A 25,116-nucleotide genomic window follows, 5' to 3' on the forward strand; every position below is an offset into this window, starting at 1 on the left:
CGGGGGCCGGGTAGGCGAGTGCGGGGCTGCGTGCGCTGCTCGCGGCGGCCAGGCAAGGGAACCCGCGGCCCTCCCGGATCGACAGCTCAGGGATGCTCACACCCCATGACCCTCACCCATCGCCACATCCCCCTGCCGGGGGAGGGGCTCCGCGGCAATAACGCGCCTTCTGATTGGTCATCCGTTGCCATAGGTCCCCGTCGGCGGCAATAACACGCCTCTTGATTGGTTGATTTGGGCAGACAGTTAAAGTACAGCTACCTACCAGGAGCGCGGGCAAACCAGCTCCGGCCACTGCGCATGCTCCCCAGCTGGGCAGGCTGCGGACGCTGGAAGGGAGGTGGCGACTGGCGGAGCTAGGTGAAGGTGGGTGCGGGCTGGAGGAGGGTTCGGGTGACTCTTGTTCTGCTCCCTCGGCCGGACGTGCGCGCGGGCAGGTTTAAGGGGCGCTGGAGGTGCCTGGAACGCACACCTGCTGCTCACAGGCCCCTGGGCGCCGGGATGTACGCAATTAGAGCAGTGAGAAAGGGGGTGTTAGGATTATCAGAGGTCCCAGTCTTGCAGGCACCTGGGCCCAGGTCGAAGGGCAGCTCGGGTGTCCCCATCTGCTCACTGCCAATCCTTAGCAAGGGGACGCCGCCTCCTCAGCCTCCCCTCTGAGTGCGCAGCAGCCCCTCCTGCCCGTCTCTCTCTACCAGGGCGTTTCAGAATTAGGGTCCGTGTTTTTCCCATCACAGTAATGATGATAATTACATGTTTATGCATAGCGGAAGAACCACCCCGCAAGTATATTTCCATACTGTTTATTAGACCTTTTCAGAATTCACTCTTGCTTCATTTCCTCAGAGCCTGTTGGACTTGTTTCTGATTTTTTTTTTTAATAAGGAGCCTCTTTTTTTTTTTTTTTTGTAGTAATAAAAGTACTTGCGTGCACGTATAGAATCCATAAAATTCATACTTTTGTAGCCTTCACTAGAAGCTAGGAAGGCTGGATAGCTGTTTTATTGATGTTAAAGCAGATCCACAGGCCTTCTGGATCTTTCTCCTCCCCTTTGGCTGCAGTAAAAATGGTTTAATATGTAACCCTTTTCAAGGATAGTTGTACTTTAAAAGAATGCCAAATGCTTTACCATATATATATATATTCCACCCCCCCCCCCAACCACCACCATAATGGAAACTTGTGCTACCTTTAGGCAGGACGGCATTTCAGTGGAAAGTTCTAATCGGGACCAGGATGGTAGCTACTTTCTTTATACATGATTAACATCAAGTTACAACATCATTGGTAGATGGTGACTTTTGGGGACAAAGCCAGGTGAATAGAGATCTCTCAAGTAACAAGTATTTGAAGGCCAGCAGGAAGCATTACGCAATAGAAAGAGCTTCTCTTCCTTTCTGTGGCTGTCATTGCCCTGTACTGTAAGAAGCACTAGGTTTAGTACCGGAGGGAAAAAGTCACGGGTGTGGACAATGTGCACAACTCATGCTCCTTATGCTTTCTTTAACTGAGACCAGACATCCCTACACTAGAACAGTGTGTGAAAAGATAAAGCAGGTTCTGTGTTCATGTTAGGATTGCTATGTACAAAGTCAATAAATATGTGTTTATGTGTAAATTTGTTACTGTGAATCACCCCAGGTGTTAATCACCAAGTTGTAAAGTTTTGTTCAATGTTTGGCATGAAAACACAGAACTTTCTCTTGCTCCCTCTTTATCTCCAAACCCAGCTCCTGACTTATCAGTTATTCTCTGTGCTGCGCCCCCTCCTCTCTTCCTGTGAACAGTCACAGATCCACCCTCTCTTTCTGCCACTACCCGGCTCTGTTTTTCTGTTTTTTTTTTCTCCCTTTTCAGTGCATACCTCTTAGTTGATAATCAGCCTACACCCTCTGCCTCCTTACCTTGTACTTTTGTTGAGCCCTTGCAGTCTGATGACCTTTTCCACCCCTCTACTGGAATGGTGCTTCTTTCAGAGCACAGCCGACCTCCTCCTCTGCATACCCTGCTGGGCACCAGTGGAACAGTGAAAGATGAAGTCTGTCTATGCCTTCCTTGTACAACATTTAACAAGGAGTTCCCTGTGGGATGAAAAGGGGACCTTCATGGTTCTGTGGGAGCATGTATCAAGGCAATCAATTTAGTCTGGAGACAAGGAAGACTTCTCAGGTGAAATGGTATTTCAGGTGAAGCTTGAGGGACTTAGTGGGCCTTCCACGGGAGAATGGTACATTTAAACGCCTGAAGCTGAGAAAACACCATATTCTCATGCTTAGCACTGGAGTGGGCCATGATGTTCTTTTTAAAATTTGTTGAGATGCCCCTTGAAAGAATGCTGTGTATTCCTATCACACAATTCTTAAATTGATATTTAAATGTTTTTATCAGCTGGGCATGGTGGCCCATATCTGTAATTCCAGCACTTTAGGAGGCCAAGGAGGAAGGATCACTTAAACGATCTGTAGAGTGAGATCTCTACAAATATATATTTTTTAATTAGCTGGATGTGATTGTTCATGCCTGTAGCCCCAGCTACCCAGGAGGCTGAGTTGGGAGGATTGCTTGAGCCCAGGAGTTCAAAGCTGCTATGAGCCGTGATCACGTCACTGCAATCCAGCATGAGTGAAAGAGAAAGACCCTGTCTCAAAAAAAGGAGGGGGCTTTTAATGATAAATTTTAAAAGGCTTTTAATTATAAATTTAAGTAGTTACGAAAGAAGTTGTGATGAGTTGTGAATGATGTTTTGAAGATAAAGTGATGACAGAAAATGTTTAAATGTATGCAGTGAGTTATAAATACTATAGTGATTTAATATCCACCCCATCGTTCATTTCAAAAATACTGAAGCCTTGGACCAGTTGAAAATTTTGCATTGATCATTTTCTCCCTGAAAATATTTTATTTCGATTCTACCACAGGATTCTGTCGTAAGTGAATATGCTCTATCCTTTAAAGTTTTTTATTGATCAGACTGTATCATTAGGGTTCTAAGAAGCAAATTTTCTTCTGGATTGAACTGTTACTGTTATTAGCAATACACAGTTTAATCATTGTGTTTCACAAAATCTGACAAGGAACTGTAGGCAAAAAAAAAAAAAAAAAAAAGTTTTACTAGAAATGTATCTCTTAATGGTCCCTTCATTAAAATAAATTTTCTCTGTTGGTGTCCTCAGGGTTATTATACCTTTCTACCTCAGCAGGGCAGCACCATGTAGTAAGATCTGGGATGTGCCAGGTGGGAGAGGAGCCATTGTGAAGTGCTGGGTGGGCCTGGACTCCAGGAGTCCTCAGTCAGATAACTTTTAGAAGAGTTGGGATCTGAAAAACTGAATCCCTCATGACCACGTGTGTCCATATTCTCAGCGATATGCATGCCTCCATTCGAAGATTGTTTTTACAGAAATAATTGGGGTAAGGAAAGGAGACAAGGATGGTAGGGATTGAGTCTGGAAAGATAGGCAAGAACCAGATGACAGCAGGGTCTTGGGAGACACGTAAAGATTTTAGAGTTTATCCCAAAGGACAAGGAAGCTACTGAGATTTTAAGGAGAGGAGTGACGTGCTTATATTTGATCTTTTTAAAAGTTGTTCAGGCATTGTGGAGAGCACATTTTAAACAGTTTGGAGGCTATAGCTAGACTCCCAGCTAGAAAGGATGATAGTGGCTTAGCCTTTGATGGTGACTATGTATGGAGAGAAAAATGAATCCCTCATGCACAGCGTTCTTGGAAGGACATTTGACAGTATGTTCTAAGAGTGGACAGCCATATGGTTTGGATCTGTGTTCCCACCCAAATCTCATTATCAGTCTTAACCTCCAGTGTTGGAGGTGGGGCCTGGTGCCAGGCGATTGGATCATGGGGGCAGTTTTCTCATGAATAGTTATCACCATCCCTCTTGGTACTTGTCCTCAGGATAGTGAGTGATTCTCGCGAGATCTGGTGGTTGAAAATTTTGTAGCAGACTGGGCGCAGTGGCTCCCAGCTGTAATCCCAGCACTTTGGGAGACTGAGGCGGGCGGATCACGAGGTCAGGAAATCGAGACCATCCTGGCTAACAAGGTGAAACCCTGTCTCTACTAAAATTACAAAAATCAGCCCGGTGTGGTGGTAGGCGCCTGTAGTCCTAGCTACTCAGGAGGCTGAGGCAGGAGAATGGCATGAACCCGGGAGGCGGAGGTTGCAGTGAGCCAAGATTGCACCACTGCACTCCAGCCTGGGCAACAGAGCGAGACTCTGTCTCAAAAAGAAAAGAAAAGAAAATCATGTAGCACCTCCCCGCTCACCTCACTCTCGCTCCTGCTCTTCTTTCGCCTTTCACCATGATTTTACGTTTCCTGAGGCCTCCCCGGAAGCTGAGCAGATACCAGCAGTATGCTTCCTGTACAGCCAGCAAAACTGTGAGCCAATTAAACCACTTTTCTTTGTAAATTATCCAGTCTCCAGTATTTCTTTATAGCAATGCAAGGACAGCCTAATACAGACAGATACCTTTTTTTTTTTTTTTTTTTAGACGGAGTCTCGCTCTGTCACCCAGGCTGGAGTGCAGTGGCCGGATCTCAGCTCACTGCAAGCTCCGCCTCCCGGGTTCACGCCATTCTCCTGCCTCAGCCTCCCGAGTAGCTGGGACTACAGGCGCCGCCACCTCGCCCGGCTAGTTTTTTGTAGTTTTCAGTAGAGACGGGGTTTCACCGTGTTAGCCAGGATGGTCTCGATCTCCTGACCTCGCGATCCGCCCGTCTCGGCCTCCCAAAGTGCTAGGATTACAGGCTTGAGCCACCGCGCCCGGCCCAGATACCTTTTTGATTAGTCAATCTCCCTAAGTGCACATCATTAGCAGAATGGCTCTGTGGATACACAGTACTGATAACGTGAAATGGTATGCAGCAGTTGGACAGGACTAAGTAGCCCTAAATGCATAGTCGTGGACAGATCTCCAGGACACTAGGTGACAAAGCAAGTTGCTGGATAATACATGCACTATGATCCTGTTTCTGTAAAAACTAAATAAAACTTTGGTCAGTTCCCGTTCATGCTTTTGTTTTGCTATTTGCACAGATAAAACAAGAAGGCATTCCTGTTATAAAAAGTGTAAACAATACTGTGTTTTGAATATTGAATAAAATGTGGACATTTCCCTCATGCCGCACCCAGTCCCATTTTCTTACCCAGAGGTTACAGCTATCTACTTATGCAGTAGATGCTTGGCAGTCCTTTGCCCCTTCCCTCCTTGAGGTGACGATGATGGTCATACAGACAGCCACCCCTCCCAGCAGAGCCCATGTGATCTGGGGGAAAGCTGACCCCACCCGTAATGGGCCACCATCAGTCTAGGGCTGTGTTTTTTTTTGAAGTGTGGACCTTGAAGACTTCAGGCTCCTCAAGACCCTTTCAGGTGGTGTGAGGGAAAAATGTTTTCACAGTGATACTGAGACATCATTTGCCTTTTCACTATTAGATTTGCAGTGGCAATGCAAAAGCGGGGGTAGGTAAATCCACTGACACCTCACTGGAAGTAAGGCAATGACACAGAAAGGTACCCACTAGTGACCATCATGTTCTTCATTGCCATGTGATCATGGCAAAAACACTTCACTTGAGAATAGTCTCAATGTGGTAGCAAAAAATAAAAAAAGTCAATTTTATTAGGTCTCCACTGTGGAGTACGCATCTTGTGAATACTCCATGTGACTAAACGGAACTTGCATGAAACACATGGGATGCATACCAAAGCTCAATAGCTCCCCTGTAGGAAACGACCTCTGAGCTGCAAGTTGAGAGCTGACTTTTTCATGGAACATCACTTTTGCTTGAAAGAATAACTATCAGATAAACTGGTGAGTCTGGCAGACTTTTTTTTCAAAAACATTCACTTCAAAAGAAAACAGTGGGTAATGTTGCCAACAATAAAATTGAAGCTTTCAAGTGAAAACTTGAATCTTGGAAAACATATGTTGCTCTATGAGCTTGACACCCTCTCAATTCTAGAAGACTTTTTTCTTTCTTTCTTTCTTTTTTTTTTTTTTTTTGTCTTTAAGTTCTAGGGTACATGTGCACAATGTGCAGGTCAGGTTTGTTACTATGTACTACCATGGGCCCATGTTGGTGTGCTGTACCTCATTAAACTCGTCAATTTCACACCTAGGTATATTCTCCTAATGCTATCCCTCCCGCGCCCTGCCCCGACCCCACGACAGGCCACTTGTGTCGATGATTCCCCTTCCTGTGTCCGGTGTCTTCTCATTGTTCCGTTTCCACCTATGAGTTGAGAACATGCGGCGTGTTTTGTTAATTTGGCCTTGTTGATAGGTTTGCTGAGAATGATGGTTTTCCAGCCTCATCCATGTCCCTACAAAGTACATGAACTCTCCTTTTTTGGCTGCATCGTACTCCCATGGCTATATATGTGCCACATTTTCTTATCGCAGTGTATGCATTGAGGCACATTTGGGTTGGTTCCAAGTCTTTGCTATTGTGAATAGCTGCTGCAGTAAACATACTGTCTGTTGCATGTGTCTTTATAGCACATGATTTATTGAATCCTTTGGGTATATACCTTCAGTATGGGAATGACTGGGGTCAAATGGATTTCCCCTACGTTCTGATCCTTTGAGGGAATTGCCACACTGTCTTCTTGAAAACTTTTTTCATGAAATCTGTGGTAGTAGCAACCATTGTGATTTTTCAATACTGTATCATGAAATGTGTCAGAATTTGGAAAGTTGGCACAATGCAGTAAACCAATGTTTTAAAGTAATGCATGATATTTAAAAATGATGAATGGGTAAATGGCTCTTGCAAGCACAAGATATACCAATGGGTTTTAATTTGACTACAAAAATTTCATTGATGTAATTTCAAACTTTACATGGCTGCTAACCTTTAAGCAATCACCAGTTCCTGAGTTTGAGTGTAATATGAAAGGATAGTCATATTATCTGAAAAGTCTATAAAAATACCCCTTCCAGACCGGGTACTACCGGTAGCTCATGCATATAATCCCAGCACTGTGGGAGGCCGAGGTGGGCAGATTGTTTGAACCCAGGAGTTTGAGACCACCCTAGGTAACATGGTGAAACCCCATGTTTCACCACAAAAAATACAAACATTAGCCATACGTGGTGGTGCATACCTGTAGCCTCATCTAGCTACTCCGGAGGCTAACGTAGGAGGGTCACCTGAGCCCAGGAGGCTGCAGTGAGTTGAGATCACACCACTGTACTCCAGCCTAGAGGACAGAGTGAGACCCTGTTCCCCCGCAGCCCCCAAAAAAACCCTTTTGCCAATCACAAATCTATATAAGGCTGGATTTTCTTTATACACTTCAGCCAAAAACAACGACAACAACAACAACAAAACACAAAACATGGCAGCAGATTGAATGCAGAAGCACTGTGTTTCATTAAGCCACATTAAAAAGATTTGAAAAAATAAGAAAGTAAAACAATGCCACTTTTCCTAAATTTTCTATTGTTTTTGAAAATAGTCTTTTAAGCACAATGGCACAATGTTATAAAGCCCAAACTCATATGGTGAAGTACTAGCCCCCTGGCCTGCTTTAGCACATGACCTTATTTGGCTATGGTCTCCACAGAGGTACCCCAAATAAAATTAGTTCGTTAGGTCATTGGGATGGGCTCTAATCCTTCTGAGAAGAGGACATTTGGACACAGACATGTAGGGGAAGATGGTGTGAAGAGCTGCAGGGAGAAGGCTGTCCACAAGCCAAGGAGAGAGGCCTGGAACAGATCCTTCCCTCTATAGGCAAGTTTATTTTTACCCCTCAGACTTCACTGATTTGATCCTATAAAGCAAACTGGGTTGGAAGGCTGAGGCACGCAGATTACAAGGTCAGGAGATCAAGACCATCTTGGCCAACATGGTGAAACCCCGTCTCTACTAAAATACAAAAAATTAGCCAGGCGTGATGGCATGTGCCTGTAATCCCAGCTACTTGGCAGGCTGAGGCAGGGGAATCGCTTGAAGCCGGGAGGCAGATGTTGCAGTGAGCTGAGATCACGCCACTGCACTCCAGCCTGGTGACAGAGCGAGACTCCATCTCAAAACAAAAACACCACTTGGAATAGACAGATCAACAAGGAAAAAAAGGCATGTTTATTAACATGCATTCAGGCACAGAAGTCATACAAAATATGAAAAACTCAAATGGCCAGGTAGACGATGCTTTTTTTTTGTTTTTTTGTTTTTTGGAGACGGAGTCTTCAGGCTCTGTCGCCCAGGCCTGAGTGCGGTGGCACGGTCTTGGCTCACTGCAACCTCTGCCTCCTGGGTTCAAGCGATTCTCCCACCTCAGCCTCCCAAGTAGCTGGGACTACTGGCATGCGCCACCGCGCCCAGCTAATTTTTGTGTTTTTAGGGTTTCACCATGTTGGCCAGGCTGGTCTCAGATTCCTAACCTCAAATTATCTGCCTGCCTCGGCCTCCCAAAGTGCCGAAATGACAGGCATGAGCCACCGCTTCAGGCCGGTTGATGCTTTTATACCATCTTGAGGTTACAGAAAGAATGGGGACTTGGGTCCTAGCAAAACAGGTTATGGGAGGGAGAGAAGAGGAGACCAAGGCAGTCTTGTTATGCAGAGGAAACCAAGGTAGCAGCCCTCGGGAAGAATAGAAGGTAGGTAGGCGGGGGGAAGTGTTTGTCAGATTCGAAAGATTTGAGACTCTCAGGTCATCTTTCCTAGATCCGGACCAGGGGGGCTGAGAAAGCCTTCTTACAGCTGTTGTTTATTTCCTCTGCAGATGCAAACCTCCTCCCCACCACCCCCAACTCAAAAGGGGAGACTAGATTTGCAGGGCAATTATTGTGTTTACAGGCCTTCTGAATAGCCATTTTGAAACATGTCAAAGAAGTCTATTTTGGGGTGAAATATTTGGTGTCGTTTTCCTCCCAGCCCTCACAAAGAACCAACCCTGTTGACAGCTTGTTTTTTAAACTTTCTGCTCCCAGCACTGAGAGACAATAAATGCCTTTTTAAAAAGCCACATAGTGTGTGGTACTGTGTTACAGCAGCCCTAGCAAACTCTTATCACTTCTGTGCTTGAAATACTCACAGCGCAGAAAAAATCCAAATTAAGTCCTGCCCGTGGCCTGCAAGGCTGTACCATGAGCTGCTTCCCTGACCTCAGTACACAGCTCTGCCCAGACCATCGATGCTTAGGTGTGCCATGACCTGACTGTCAGGACTAAGCCAACTTCAATGTGACTTGATTCTGTTGACCTAAAAGGAAGAAGCTGGGGCAAAATTAACATAAATAGGGAGTGTATTGGGGCCAAGCTTGAGGACTGCAACCCAGGAGCATAGTTTCAAGTTGCCCTGAATATACACTTCAATTAGCAGTGATTACAAGTGGATTTTTAAAGGGAAATGGGGACAAGAGAGTGGGCTGATACAAAGTGGTTTGTCAGGAACTCTCTTTGGGGTTCACATAAATAACGTTAATTAGTGATTGACTATATATTGCTAAGCTGTAGGTTGTGGGTTATAGTGTCAGTTGCAGCATTATTAGGTTAATTTATAGGTACTTGTGGCAATAGCAAACAGTTTTAAGAGATGATTGCATAGCTCAAGGGGGAAGTAGGATGTGACCATGGTCTTGTTATATGTTCTTTTTTATTTTTTATGTTACAGGGTCTAGCTGTGTTGCCCAGGCAGGTCTTGAACTCCTGGGCTCAAGTGATCCTCCTGCCTCAGCCTCCCGAGTAGCTGGGACTACAGGCACACACCTCCTTGCTGGGCTTCTGTGATCTTACGTTAATGTCTCTCTTGGCCTGATAATTAAAAAGACTAGCATTCCTCAGATAAAAATTCTTCTCTTTTCTCAACTCTTTGTTCCAGGAAATTCTTGTCCAGGAAGATAAGGCTATATAAAACCAGTCAATAACTTTGTTGTTTTCTTCAGGAATCTCTTAAATGACCATTTATCCAAACAATAGATTGCCGGCTAGCCCCTTCCCAGCACACCAGGAGGCTTCTCTGGGTAAACAGCCCTCTCAGGACAATAGATCCCACAGGTGCTTCTCACAGAACTGTTTGTGCCTCAACTTGCTCTGAAACCCTTGCCTAGCTGTGCCCTCCAGTTATTTGCCCAATATCGATTAGATCCCCTACTGACACAGGATTTGTCTCGACCCCTTTACCAGACTTGCAGCAGGGGTGGGTCTACTCAGCCTACTGCACTCAGCCCCTCGAGGGAGGGAGCACGTGGGCGAGTGAGTGTGGGACCTGGCCGGCCACTCCGAGGGCCAACACCTACTTTGACCTGAGACTCTATGTGAGGGAATCTGTGTGCCATGCTCAGTCCCTGGCACACTGCCACTGTGTGGATGCACATGGGCGCTTTCCCAATCCTTCCGCCTTATGGGAGGTGCCCCTATAACCATGCAGTGGGTTCATCTTGCCAGCTGCCAAGATAGAGCTGATTTATCAAGATAGGGGGATTGCAGTAGAGAAAAAGTTTAATTCATGCAGAACCAGCTGAACGGGAGACCAGAGTTTTATTACTCTAATCAGTCTCCTTGGAAGTTCAGAGGCTACAGTTTTACAAGGATAGTTTGGGTGTTGATGATTTATTGGGGATGCAATCATAGGAGTGTGGAAAATGGTCGCCGTGCATGCTGTGCTGAGTCTACTTCTAGGTGAGGCCACAAGGCCAGTTGATGGTCCCAGTGTGTCAGTTGTCAAAAATGCAAATACCTGAAAGGACATCTCAAAAGGCCGGTCTTAGGTTCTACAATAGTAATGTTACCTGCAGGAGTAGTTGGAGAAATTTCAAATCTTGTGACCTCTGGAACAATGGCTGGCAACCATTCACATCTTTACCTGAGCAGAATTCAGGCTCCCTCATCTTTCTACCTGATTGTCTTTCGTTAACTTTACAAAGGCAGTTTAGTTTTGGGGAAGAGACATTACCATTTAGACTGTAAACTAGATGTCTCCCAAAGTTAGCTTACCCTGAGCCCAGGAATGATTAAGAGCAGTTTGGAGGTTAAAGGCAAGATGAGGGTTGGTTAGATCAGATCTCTTTCACCATCACGATTTCCTCTTGTAAAGGTGCTTTCACTCCCTGGAGGCACTGCTATATGCGATAGAGCTAAAAAACCAAATTTGTACAAGGAAATCGTCCCCTTCAGCCCCTGGTGATTGGATCCAAGGTAATTAAGTCATAGACCAAGTAATTAAGTCACTGGAAACAAAAAAATTATAGCCAAACAGAAGTAAGCACTGGAGCACAGAAGTAATAGAGAATTACAGTCATAATTGGTACCATGGTGTATTATTAGTCCATTCTCATGCTGCTATAAAGAAATACCCAAGACTGGGTAATTTATTAAAGAAAAGAAGTTTAATTGACTCACAGTTCTACATGGCTGGGGAGGTCTCAGAAAACTTACAGTCATGATGGAAGGCTAAGCAGAAGCAGACACCTTCTTCACAAGGCAGCAGGAGGGAGAGTACCAGCAAGGGAAATGCGAGATGCTTGTAAAACCATCAGATGTCATGAGAACTCACTTACTGTCATGAGAACAGCGTGGGGGAAACCGCCCTCATGATCCAATCATCTCCACCTGGTTTCTCCCTCAACACTTGGGGATTATGAGGATTACAATTCAAGATGAGATTTGGGTGGGGACACAGCCAAACCATATCACATGGAAACCCAAAACCACATACATGTTGATGCTTTGGGAGAGCAGGAAGTAATGAAGCTGGCAGCATTGTTTGGAGAAGAACGTACGGTACCTCTCAAGATTGTGCTTACCTTTAATGCTCCCACACATAATCCCTTTATTGGTGATCTGCATCCCAATATTGAGGTGGTGTTTCTCCTTCCAAAACACTACTTCTCTGATTCAACCAGTGGACCAAGGACTTATGGTGCCTTTAAGGCCCGCTACCTGAGAAGGAGTTTTGCCTAGACTATTGCTGTGGCTGAGGAAGATGCTGAGAAGACACTGATGCAACTCTAGAAGGATTATAGCATCTATTGTAGCAGGACAAACCGCAGACAAAACTCCTCAGACACTGAGTTAAAGAAGGAAGGGGTTTATTCAGCCGGGAGCATTGGCAAGACTCCTGTCTCAAGAGCCGAGCTCCCCGAGTGAGCTGTCCCTTTTAAGGGCTCACAATTCTAAGGGGGTCCACATGAGAGGGTCATGATCGATTGAACAAGCAGGGGGTATGTGACTGGTGGCTGCATGCACTGGTAATCAGATCGGAACAGAACAGGACAGGGATTTTTACAATGCTTTTCCATACAATGGCTGGAATCTATAGATAACATAACCAGTTAGGTCAGGGGTCGATCTTTAACTACCAGGCCCAGGTTCCGGCACTGGGCTGTCTGCCTGTGGATTTCATTTCTGCCTTTTAGTTTTTACTTTCTTCCTTTGGAGGCAGAAATTGGGCATAAGACAATATGAGGGGTGGTCTCCTCCCTTACTATGACTGCATCAAGAACCTTGGCATGGTCACCAAGGCATGTATGAATGGAATCTGGTTGAAGATACTCGAGATTTGTCTATGACTTCAAAGGATTAGCCAGGATGAGGAGGTTGCAAAAACCAAGGCTGTGGTTGTCATAGCAAACGGCTCCAACTAGGTGTGAATGAGGATGATGTAGAGGAGAAGAATGAGGAGCTGTTGGAACTGGAACAGGAATGCATAGCTGAAGAAGAGACTAGAGAAGAGGAAACTGAGAGAAAAAAGAACTCCCAAGAAAATTAACAGTGAAGGTTTGGCAGAAGCTTTTGTAGACCTCAGAAAGCTCCTTAAAAAGTTTGAAAACATAGAGCCCAACACTGAAAGGTTTTCATTAATAGGAATGTACATGGTGCATTATCTGTTTGCAGGCAAATCTGTGATGTAAAAAAGAAATAAGCCAAGCAAACCACCAAAGACGTATTTCTGAAAATAGCAACGCTTCCTAAAGAGCCTCAGGGAGGTCCTTCAGGAGAAATCCAGAAGGATGCATTGTGGTCATAGGAGATGACAGCTCCAAACCTGTTATTTCCCCTGAATATTTTCTAGTGGGATAAGATGTGGAGATGGAACATGGTGATATTGATGATCCTGACCCTGTGTAGACCGAAGCTGATGTATGTGTTTGTGTCTTAGTTTTTAATAAAAAAAAGTTTAGAAAGTAATAGAAAAATTTTTAAATGGCTTATAGAATAGAGATATGAAGAAAGGAAATACTTTTCTACAGCTGTACAATGTGTATTTTAGGCTCAGTGTTATAAGAATCAAAATGTTTTAAAATTGGTTTTAAACAAGTTATAACAAAGTAAGGTTAATCTATTATTTAAGAAATAAATTCTAAAAAATAAATGTAGTGTAGCCTGTAAGTGTACAGTGTTTATAGTATCTCTAAGTATAGCATGACTGTGTTTCACTTTGTTACAAAGATGCTGCACAGTGACTTACAATGATGCATGCAGAACAGCAGAATAAAACAAGTAATGAAATGAGGCAAAAACCCAGAAGAGTAGGCAAGTACCAAGAGGCCAAGATGAAGTCAATGCTGTGCAGACCCTCTGTGGTTAGGTACAACTTTAGGCTAAAGTCAATGCTAAGCTTTTGGCGCTCAGCCTGGGTTTCTCTGTAGAAGGGTTTTAAACTGTAGATTTTACACACATGCACGCATACACACACACACACTGATTTTGAAAATTAAAAATTAAATGTTTTAATGGCTTTCAGATATATACAATTGAACTTATTTTATCTTGTGTCAAATTTGATAAGTTGTGGTTTTTAAGAAATTTGTTCACTTCATCTAAGTTGTCAAATTCACTAGCAAAAAATTGTTTATAATATTATTTCTCTCTATAATTATGTCCCCTTTTTCATAACTGATATTGGTGATCTTGTTTTCCCACCTTTTCCCCATTGAACAAACAAGCAAGGACTTTGTCAATTTTATACTTTTGTTGTTACTGTTGTTTTGTGAGACAGAGTCTCACTCTGTTGCCCAGGCTAGAGTGCAGTGGCACGATCTTGGCTCACTGCAATCTTCACCTCCTGGTTTCAAGCGATTCTCATGCCACAAACTACTGAGTAGGTGGGATTCCATGCATGTGCCACCATGCCAGGCTAATTAATTTTATTAATGTTTTTAAAGAACCAACCCTTGGCTTCATTGATTATTTTTTGCCTGCTTTTGATACACTGATTTTGACCTAACTTTTATTTATTTCCTTCTACTTTCTCTGTATTTAATTTGATGGTTTTTAGCTTCTTGAGTTGGAAGCTTGTTGATTTTTAACCTTTTTTTCTCAGAAATGAATTTAAAGCCATACATTTTCTTGCAAGTACTCCTTTAGCTGTATCCACAAGTTTTTTTTTTTTTTGAGACCAAAGTCTTACCCTGTCGCCTAGACTGGAGTGTGGTGGTGGCATAACCTCAGGTCATTGCAGCCATTATTTCGTGGGCGCAAGCAATCCTTCTGCTTCAGCCTCCTGAGTAACTAAGACTGCTGGTGTATGCCACCATGCCTGGCAATTTTTTTTCCCCCTAGAGATGGGGTCTTGCTATGTTGACCAGGCTACAAAATTTGACAACTTTTGTGTTAGTGTAGATTTCTTCTTCTTTCTTCTTTCTTCTTTTTTCTTCCTGCTGCTGCTGCTTGTTTTTTGTTGTTTTTGGGTTTTTTTTTTTTTCCTGGACAAGGTCTTTCTCTGTCCACCCTGGCTGGAGTGCAGTGGTGTGATGATAGCTCATTGCAGCCTTGAACTCCAGGGTCACTACTTGAACTCCATATGTCACTACTCCCAGCTAACTTTAAAAATTTTTTGTAGAGACATGATCTCACTGTGTTGCCCAGGGAGCTCTTTAACTCCTGACCTCAAGCAATCCTCCTGCCTTGGCCTCCCAAAGTGCTGGGATTACAGTTGTCAGCCACCTTGCTCAGCCCACTAGTCCTTCCTACTGATGGTGATTAGGTTGCAGGGCCTGTTGCCTATTTGGAACCTCTGAGTTTGTGATATTAAAGTCTTGCCATCTACATGTCAGAGGCTTTGTGTTCTCTTTTCTACAGTTTCCACTTATGCAAAAGTTACCATAAGAGGAGCCAGGAAGGGTTGTTGGGATGTTGAGTCAGCCTACAATTTTAACAAACACGACATCAAGTCCAAGCAAGCCACAGTCTGCTTAAGTCCCACAACTGGTACCAATGGCACTGGGACCAAGCCCCACGGCTTCTAATTCCCAGGTCACTGCTCACCATTCCATTAACTCCTCCACTATGTCCTCACCTTGGCTTATGTGTTTGTACATATTCTTAGTCCTCCATGCAGATTCAGATTTGACTTCATATACTTCCACTTATCTTGGCAGAGAAAATGGACTTTGTAGTGATCATTTTGATATCTTTCTTTGTGTTGTAACTTAGATTTTATTATAGCATATCCAGTAGGACAAAAGTCACATTGAAAGACTATTGTGAGTGAAGTCCAGTCTTTGATTGCCTTGCAAACTAAGGTATAGAATTACAGATTTGAAGACCTGTCAGTTGGTCAGCCAGGGATGCTGGAGTGTAGAAGACTTTGCTTCCAGCTTCCTTATGATTCTCTGGGGAAGTGTGTTGCAGTCATCATGACTGCCAGCTCTCCCTCCTCACCTCTACCACTCACCGCCTATTTTTCTTTCTGTGTATGATCAAATGATACTTGCTGCCATTCACTAGGGATGATCCAGGCACCAATCCAATATACCCCTTGCATTTAGCCTGCCTTTTAAAAACATTTAATTTTTTTCCATTTTTTCCTTCACTCCTGGCTTTTAGTTTTACAGTCTAATACTATTTTTCAGCACTACTTTGAATACTCAACAGTGTGGTCATATTGAGTGTTCAAGGATCTACATGCTTTATTTAAAATGTGTTGAAAATCACTTTTTCAAATTTGTTTTCTTAGAAATCATTTCAAAGATTCTGAAACAATGAGACTCTTAAGATTTAACCAAACCATTTCTCCCATCTATAATCTTCTAATAATTTCTGTCATTTAAACAAATTTTTCTTTTCTGTTGAAAGATATATATTTTGGAAATGTCCCTGCCCTGATTGCTTTCATTTTTGTAAAGAGAACATTGGAGACAAACCACTGGAATGAGCCATAGTTATCTGCGCCTGAACATCAATCACTCTTCCAGCCCACTAGGGGACCCCCGTGATAATTCCCCTTTGCCTTTGCCAAAAGATGTCAACAGCATCTTACGTAACGTGACTCTCTCTGGACAGATGACCCCAGATATGTGTCTCTGGCCTTGGCCTGTGACCGTTTTATTATCCGGCTTCTGCATGTCTTTGTTTTTTTTTTTTTTGAGACGGAGTCTCACTCTGTTGCCCAGGCTGGAGTGCAGTGGCACGATCTTGGCTCACTGCAACGTCCACCTCCCAGGTTCAAGTGAGTCTGCTGCCTCAGCCTCCTGAGTAGCTGAGATTACAGGCGTGTGCCACCACGCCCGGCTAATTTTTTGTGTATTTTTAGTAGAGACAGGGTTTTACCATGTTGGTCAGGCTGGTCTTGAACTCCTGACCTCATGATCCACCTGCCTTAGTCTCCCAAAGTACTGGGATAACAGGTGTGAGCCGCTGCGCCTGGCCTTCTCCATGTCTTTCTGATGGTTTTGTCTCCTTTGGACAGGTACTGATACCTCAAAGAAGAGTTCAAAGATACAGCTTGCATTGTCTCCGGCTTTTAAGGGTTGTGTCACATATTAAGAGGGGATAATAAGCTTCTTTGTTTCCTTTATTTTCTCTACTGCATATTATTGCTATTTTGTTATCAAAACTTAAAACTCGGATTTTAAATGATTTTTTTCTCTTATTTCCTGAATAGTATATTACTTTCAGATTTATCTTTTCTGCCAAGAGCTTTATTATTTAATATTACAACGGGAAAAAGAATCCTTCCATTTAAATCTTTCTAAACCATGATGTGCCTACAGAATTTTTGCCATTAATTGCAAGCCTTAAGCAAAAGATAAATCACTCCCACAACATTATCTCACACTTAGACACACTACATATATTCTATTTACATGAAGTGTTTTTAAAAATCAATGCAAAAGACATGAACAGATACTTTTCAAAAGAAGACATACATATGGCCAACAAGCATATGAAAAAAGGTTAGTATCACTGATCATTAGAGAAATCAAAGCCATAATGAGATACCATCTCACGCCGGTCAGAATTGTTATTATTAAAAAGGTTAGTATCACTGATCATTAGAGAAATCAAAGCCATAATGAGATACCATCTCACGCCGGTCAGAATTGTTATTATTAAAAGGTTAGTATCACTGATCATTAGAGAAATCAAAGCCATAATGAGATACCATCTCACGCCGGTCAGAATTGTTATTATTAAAAAGGTTAGTATCACTGATCATTAGAGAAATCAAAGCCATAATGAGATACCATCTCACGCCGGTCAGAATTGTTATTATTAAAAAGGTTAGTATCACTGATCATTAGAGAAATCAAAACCATAATGAGATACCATCTCACGCCGGTCAGAATTGTTATTATTAAAAAGTCAAGAAATAACAGATGCCGGCAAGGTTGTGGGGGAAAAGGAATGCCTATTCACTGTTGGAATGCAAATGAGATCAACCATTGCAGAAAACAGTGTAGCGATTCCTCACAGAGCTAAAAACAGAACTACCATTCGACCCAACAATCCCATTACTGAGTGTATACCCAAAGGAGTCTAAATCATTATACCATAAGGACACATGCAGGCAACTGTTCACTGCAGCACTATTCACAATAGCAAGGACATGGACTCAACCTAAATGCTCATCAATGGCAGATTGAATGCAGAAAATATGGTACATATACACCTTGGAATGCTATGAAGCCATAGAAAGAATGATTATGTCCTTTACAGGAACACGGATGGATCTGGAAGTGATGATCCTTAACAAAGTAACACAGAAACAGAAAACCAAATACCACATGTTCTCACTTATAACTGGGAGCTGAATGATGAGAACACGTGGACACAAAGGGGGAGCAACACACACTGAGGCCTACTTGAGGGTAAAGAGTGGGAGGAGGGAGAGGATCAGGAAGAATACCTATTGGGTAGCAGGCTTAGTACCTGGATGATGAAATAATCTGTACAACGAACCCCTGGGATATGAGTTTACCTGTATAACAAACCTGCATATATGCCCCTGAACCTAAAATTAAAGTTTTAAAATGTACTTCAATATTTAAAATTTACTTCAGTATTTTATTGTTCATTCTTCTTTGCCCAATATTAATTAATTTAACAATGATTTTGACCTTACCATGTATCACATGGGAGAAGACAGTCATGGTCTATGCCTTCTTGGAGCTAACAGCCCAGTAAGTGAGATTGACCAGACCTCTTTTCTCAATTCAGCAAGAATATTTTAGTCCATATCTCTTCCACTGATTACAACAAACTTTGAGAACAAAGGCATCTACCTGAAGACTCTAAAAGTAAATAACAGCAGGGGAGAGAAAACTTGAAGAATAACCAATACCAGTGAGTTTCCAAGTTTTTTTTCTTTCTTCATCTTTTGCCTTCCACACGAGGGTGGCCTGCAACATGAACTGTAGAGCCTCACAGTGGACACACAGAGCAGAAACTTTAAGAGAACCCCTTCCTTTCAGCCAGGCATGGTGGCTCTCTCCTGTAATCCCAGCACTTTGGGAGGCCGAGGGAGGAGAGTTGCTTCAGACAGGGAGTTTGAGAATAGCCGTGCAAAACCCTGTCTCTACAAAACTAGCCTCATGTGGTGGTGTGTGCCTGTCATCCCAGCTACTCCGGAGGCTGAGGCATGAGAATCGCTTGAACCTGAGAGGTGGAGGTTGCAGTGAGCCAAGATTATGCCACTGCACTCCAGCCTGGGTGACAGAGCAAGACTCTGTCTCAGAGAAAAAAAGAGAGAAAGAAACCCTTCCTTTCTGACCACAGAAAATGAGTCAAGAGTGCAGGGGATGGGAAGTCCCTATTTACTTTTCTTTTCTTCCTTTTTTCTGTCTAGTCCAGCCACAGGGGCAGCTCACCTTGCAGAGCTATACTACTGTGGTGATGATAGGGGCAGCCGAAACCCCAAGAGAAAACTATGATTATGGTCAGAGGAACTGGGAAAAGGGGCTCCTGGGAGTCAGACCATGTAGGGGACATCTCAGCAGTGCGTTGGAGAAGGGCATCCCTTAATTGTGTGTATGAATCTAGCCAACTCTCGAGCTCATCCAGAGCTGTGAGTGCACAGACAGACCCAGAGAAGCATAAGAAAGGCTTGGAGAACTGAGATAGAAAACACTGCCCACAGAAAGCAAAAGGAACTTGCCGTCTGAACCAAAACAAGCTGATTGCTTGCTAACACAAACCACAGAAAATCAGCATGATCACACAGAGCCCAGAGCTGCTCAACATAATAATATGTCCAAGAATTACTTGATATACAAACAACCAGAAAATATTCCCATTTCCCAAGGGAAAAGACAATCAACAAATGGCAACCATGAGATGACCCAGATATTGAAATTAGCACACAAAGTCTTTAAAGAGCTATTATAACTATACTTGAAATAAATGAAAAAATGGAAATGAGTTTTCAGTAGGAACATCAAAACTATAAAAAAGAACAAAATGAATATTTTAGGACTGAAAATACAGTATAGTGCAAGAAGATAATTTACTGGATGGGCTTCATAGTAGAATGGAGATGTCAGAGAAACAGTGGAAAATGATCAATAGAAATTATCCAGTCTGAAATCGAGAAAGAATAAAGATTTAAAACAAAATGAGCAGGGCCTCAGGGACCTGTGGGATAATATCAAAACGTTTCACCTTTATGTCTTTGGAGCCCCAGAAGAGAAGAGAGACAGGTGTGGAAAATTATTTGAAACATAATGGCATGTTTAAAACGTACCAAATTCAGGGAAAACATAAGCTTCCATGAACCCCAATCAGGATACACATGAAAATACTGTGCCAAGACACGATAATCTAACTGCAAGAGGAAAAGAAGAGGGGTGGGGAGCAGGTAGATGAAAACAACAGATTACATTTAGAGGAAGAAAATTTGAAGATTTCTCACTGGAACTATGGAGGCCAGAAGACAGTGGAACATCTTTTAAGTGCTGAAAGAAAAAAACAAGCAGCAGGCCGGGCGCCGTGGCTCATGCCTGTAGTCCCACCACTTTGGGAGGCCGAGGCAGGCGGATCATGAGGTCAGGAGATCGAGACCATCTTGGCTGTCATGGTGAAACCCCATCTCTACTAAAAAAATACAAAAAATTAGCTAGGCATGGTGGCGGGTGCCTGAAGTCCCAGCTACTCAGGAGGCTGAAGCAGGAGAATGGCGTGAACCCGGGAGGCACAGCTTGCAGTGAGCCGAGATCATGCCACTGCACTCCAGCCTGGGAGACAGTGAAACTCCAGCTCAAAAAAANGGAGCTGAATGATGAGAACACGTGGACACAAAGGGGGAGCAACACACACTGAGGCCTACTTGAGGGTAAAGAGTGGGAGGAGGGAGAGGATCAGGAAGAATACCTATTGGGTAGCAGGCTTAGTACCTGGATGATGAAATAATCTGTACAACGAACCCCTGGGATATGAGTTTACCTGTATAACAAACCTGCATATATGCCCCTGAACCTAAAATTAAAGTTTTTAAAAATGTACTTCAATATTTAAAAATTTACTTCAGTATTTTATTGTTCATTCTTCTTTGCCCAATATTAATTAATTTAACAATGATTTTGACCTTACCATGTATCACATGGGAGAAGACAGTCATGGTCTATGCCTTCTTGGAGCTAACAGCCCAGTAAGTGAGATTGACCAGACCTCTTTTCTCAATTCAGCAAGAATATTTTAGTCCATATCTCTTCCACTGATTACAACAAACTTTGAGAACAAAGGCATCTACCTGAAGACTCTAAAAAGTAAATAACAGCAGGGGAGAGAAAAACTTGAAGAATAACCAATACCAGTGAGTTTCCAAGTTTTTTTTCTTTCTTCATCTTTTGCCTTCCACACGAGGGTGGCCTGCAACATGAACTGTAGAGCCTCACAGTGGACACACAGAGCAGAAACTTTAAGAGAACCCCTTCCTTTCAGCCAGGCATGGTGGCTCTCTCCTGTAATCCCAGCACTTTGGGAGGCCGAGGGAGGAGAGTTGCTTCAGACAGGGAGTTTGAGAATAGCCGTGCAAAACCCTGTCTCTACAAAAACTAGCCTCATGTGGTGGTGTGTGCCTGTCATCCCAGCTACTCCGGAGGCTGAGGCATGAGAATCGCTTGAACCTGAGAGGTGGAGGTTGCAGTGAGCCAAGATTATGCCACTGCACTCCAGCCTGGGTGACAGAGCAAGACTCTGTCTCAGAGAAAAAAAGAGAGAAAGAAACCCTTCCTTTCTGACCACAGAAAAATGAGTCAAGAGTGCAGGGGATGGGAAGTCCCTATTTACTTTTCTTTTCTTCCTTTTTTCTGTCTAGTCCAGCCACAGGGGCAGCTCACCTTGCAGAGCTATACTACTGTGGTGATGATAGGGGCAGCCGAAACCCCAAGAGAAAACTATGATTATGGTCAGAGGAACTGGGAAAAGGGGCTCCTGGGAGTCAGACCATGTAGGGGACATCTCAGCAGTGCGTTGGAGAAGGGCATCCCTTAATTGTGTGTATGAATCTAGCCAACTCTCGAGCTCATCCAGAGCTGTGAGTGCACAGACAGACCCAGAGAAGCATAAGAAAGGCTTGGAGAACTGAGATAGAAAACACTGCCCACAGAAAGCAAAAAGGAACTTGCCGTCTGAACCAAAACAAGCTGATTGCTTGCTAACACAAACCACAGAAAATCAGCATGATCACACAGAGCCCAGAGCTGCTCAACATAATAATATGTCCAAGAATTACTTGATATACAAACAACCAGAAAAATATTCCCATTTCCCAAGGGAAAAGACAATCAACAAATGGCAACCATGAGATGACCCAGATATTGAAATTAGCACACAAAGTCTTTAAAGAGCTATTATAACTATACTTGAAATAAATGAAAAAATGGAAATGAGTTTTCAGTAGGAACATCAAAACTATAAAAAAGAACAAAATGAATATTTTAGGACTGAAAAATACAGTATAGTGCAAGAAGATAATTTACTGGATGGGCTTCATAGTAGAATGGAGATGTCAGAGAAACAGTGGAAAATGATCAATAGAAATTATCCAGTCTGAAATCGAGAAAGAATAAAGATTTAAAACAAAATGAGCAGGGCCTCAGGGACCTGTGGGATAATATCAAAACGTTTCACCTTTATGTCTTTGGAGCCCCAGAAGAGAAGAGAGACAGGTGTGGAAAAATTATTTGAAACATAATGGCATGTTTAAAACGTACCAAATTCAGGGAAAAACATAAGCTTCCATGAACCCCAATCAGGATACACATGAAAAATACTGTGCCAAGACACGATAATCTAACTGCAAGAGGAAAAGAAGAGGGGTGGGGAGCAGGTAGATGAAAACAACAGATTACATTTAGAGGAAGAAAAATTTGAAGATTTCTCACTGGAACTATGGAGGCCAGAAGACAGTGGAACATCTTTTAAGTGCTGAAAGAAAAAAACAAGCAGCAGGCCGGGCGCCGTGGCTCATGCCTGTAGTCCCACCACTTTGGGAGGCCGAGGCAGGCGGATCATGAGGTCAGGAGATCGAGACCATCTTGGCTGTCATGGTGAAACCCCATCTCTACTAAAAAAATACAAAAAATTAGCTAGGCATGGTGGCGGGTGCCTGAAGTCCCAGCTACTCAGGAGGCTGAAGCAGGAGAATGGCGTGAACCCGGGAGGCACAGCTTGCAGTGAGCCGAGATCATGCCACTGCACTCCAGCCTGGGAGACAGTGAAACTCCAGCTCAAAAAAAAAAAAAAAAAAAAAAAAAAAAAAAAAAAAAAAAAGCAGCCAAACCCCATTCCTCCAACAATACTCTATCATCCCAGAATTCTATGTGCATCAACTATATCCTTCAGAAATGAAGACAAAATACATTTTTGAATGAAAGCCAATCAACAAGTCCAGCGAAGTTGCAGGACGCAAAATCGACATAGAAAAAATCAGTTACATTTCTACAACTCACAATCACAACCTAAAAAGGAGACTTAAAAACTGTCATTTACGATACAAAGACTAAAATCCTTAGGAATACATTTAACCTAGGAGGTGAAAGTGTAAATGAAAAATTACCTCCATGTGCATGTACTGGAAGACACAATATTGCTAAAATGGGAATACTACCTGAAGGGATTTACAGAGTCAATGAAATCTCTCTCAATGGTATTTTTTTTTTTTTTTTTTGAGATGGAGTCTCGCTCTTTTGCCCACACTGGAGAGCAATGGTGCGATCTCGGCTCCTTACAACATTTGCCTCCTAGGTTCAAGCGATTCTCCCGCCTCAGCCTCCCGAGTAGCTGGGATTATAGGCACACACCACCATACCTGGCTAGTTTTTGTATTTTTGTAGAGACAGGATTTTGCTATGTTGGCCAAGCTGGTCTTGAACTCTTGACCTCAGGTGATCTGCCCACCTCGGCCTCCCAAAATGCTGGGATTACAGGAGTGAGCCACCGCGCCTGGCCTGTATTTTTTCATGGGAACAGAAAAGCCTATCCTAAAGTTTACAGAAAATCTCTCTCTGAGACAGGATGCCACGATGTTGCCCAGGCTGGACTTGAACTCCTTGGCTCAAGTAATCATCTTGCCTCAGCCTACTGAATAGCTGGGATTACAGGTGTGTACTACTCCACCTGGCTGTCATATGGAATATTAAGAAACCCTGAACAGCTAAAATAATCTTGAAAAAGAAGACTATAGTTGGGGGACTCACAGTTCCTGATTTCAAAACTTACTGTAAAACCATGGTAATTAAATAGTGTGGTCTTGGCTTAAAGACAGACAGGGAAACCAATGGTATAGAGAAGACAGCCAAGAAATAAGCCACTGCATATATCATCGATTGACTTTTGACAAGGGCTCCAAAAGTCCCTCTCTAGGGAAAGGGTAGTGTTATTAGTGGAGCTGAGAGAACTGGATATCCACATGCAAAAGAATGAAGTTGGACTCTTCCATTACACCACTTACAAAAATTGACTCAAAATAAGTCAAAGACTTAAATGTAAAAGCTAAAGCTATAAAACTCATAGAAGAAAACACCAGGGAAACCTTCATGACATTGGATTTGGCAGTAATTTCTTGGAAATGACACCAAAAGCACTGGCAATAAAAGAGAAAAATAGGTAAATTGGACTTCATCTAAATTTAAAGTATGTACATCACTGCAGTGTGGGAAATTAAAAAAAATGAAATTACAAATGGTTTAATTCTTCCCTTCAACTCTGTATGCTTGTGTCTTCCCACCCCAGGCACCAGACATGTGAGGGGGTGAGCCTGTAAATGATCCCACCACCAGCCTGCAGGTCAACCCCAGGAGCCAGCCCCCAGAGCCCTGCCCGATTTGCAGGTTCATGTGTAAATTAGATGTAATGCCTTACACCCCATTTATATCTTAATTCACTTATTTTTATTATTTTATGCTTATTTGAATGTCTATTGATCTAATACATGTGAGTATTCCCTTAGACTGTCAAAAACCCATCATAGGGTCCAGAGATATGTTAATTGATAGAGTCATAGAGACTGACCTTGTTGGGAATGACTGTCCAGACCCCAGTGCCCTGAATGTGGTGAATAAGACTGTTTTTATAGAGAAAGAGGCTCCGTCAGTTCTCAGGAGTCAGGGAGCAAAAGTTTGGCCCAGAGGCGCTAGGAAGGGGAGTGAGAAGTGGCTGTTTAGAATGTAGCATGGCACAGTGTCACTGGAAATGCTTTGAAATCCAGAACACCACCTCCCCTACCACTAAAGAAATACTTCCACCAGGCTTCTCAAGAGAAGGATGTAATATGCGAAAATAAAACACATGAAACATAACAAAAATGTGGTTTGACAAGAGATGAAGTAGAAACCAACGAGGTGAAGTCACTCTATTTGATTTACTAATGTGTCAGTGAAGATAGGCTAGAGATAGGCTAGTTTGTACTGCAGTGAGAA

At 43.0% G+C, this 25,116-nt stretch overlaps 1 long non-coding RNA gene across 2 annotated transcripts in view; it reads left to right on the top strand.

The window, feature by feature from the left end:
* Window positions 1–295: 295 nt before the first annotated feature.
* The window catches only part of LOC108516720 (uncharacterized), a 96,755-nt gene continuing 71,934 nt past the window's right edge, over window positions 296–25,116 (top strand). For both annotated transcript variants that reach the window (XR_001881916.1, XR_001881917.1), the window contains exon 1: window positions 296–366. This is a non-coding gene — a long non-coding RNA (uncharacterized LOC108516720). The remainder of the gene's footprint in view (window positions 367–25,116) is intronic.

The sequence above is a fragment of the Rhinopithecus bieti genome, unplaced genomic scaffold (genome assembly GCF_001698545.2).
Source record: "Rhinopithecus bieti isolate Rb0 unplaced genomic scaffold, ASM169854v2 scaffold_39273, whole genome shotgun sequence".
Classification (NCBI taxonomy): Eukaryota; Metazoa; Chordata; class Mammalia; order Primates; family Cercopithecidae; genus Rhinopithecus; species Rhinopithecus bieti.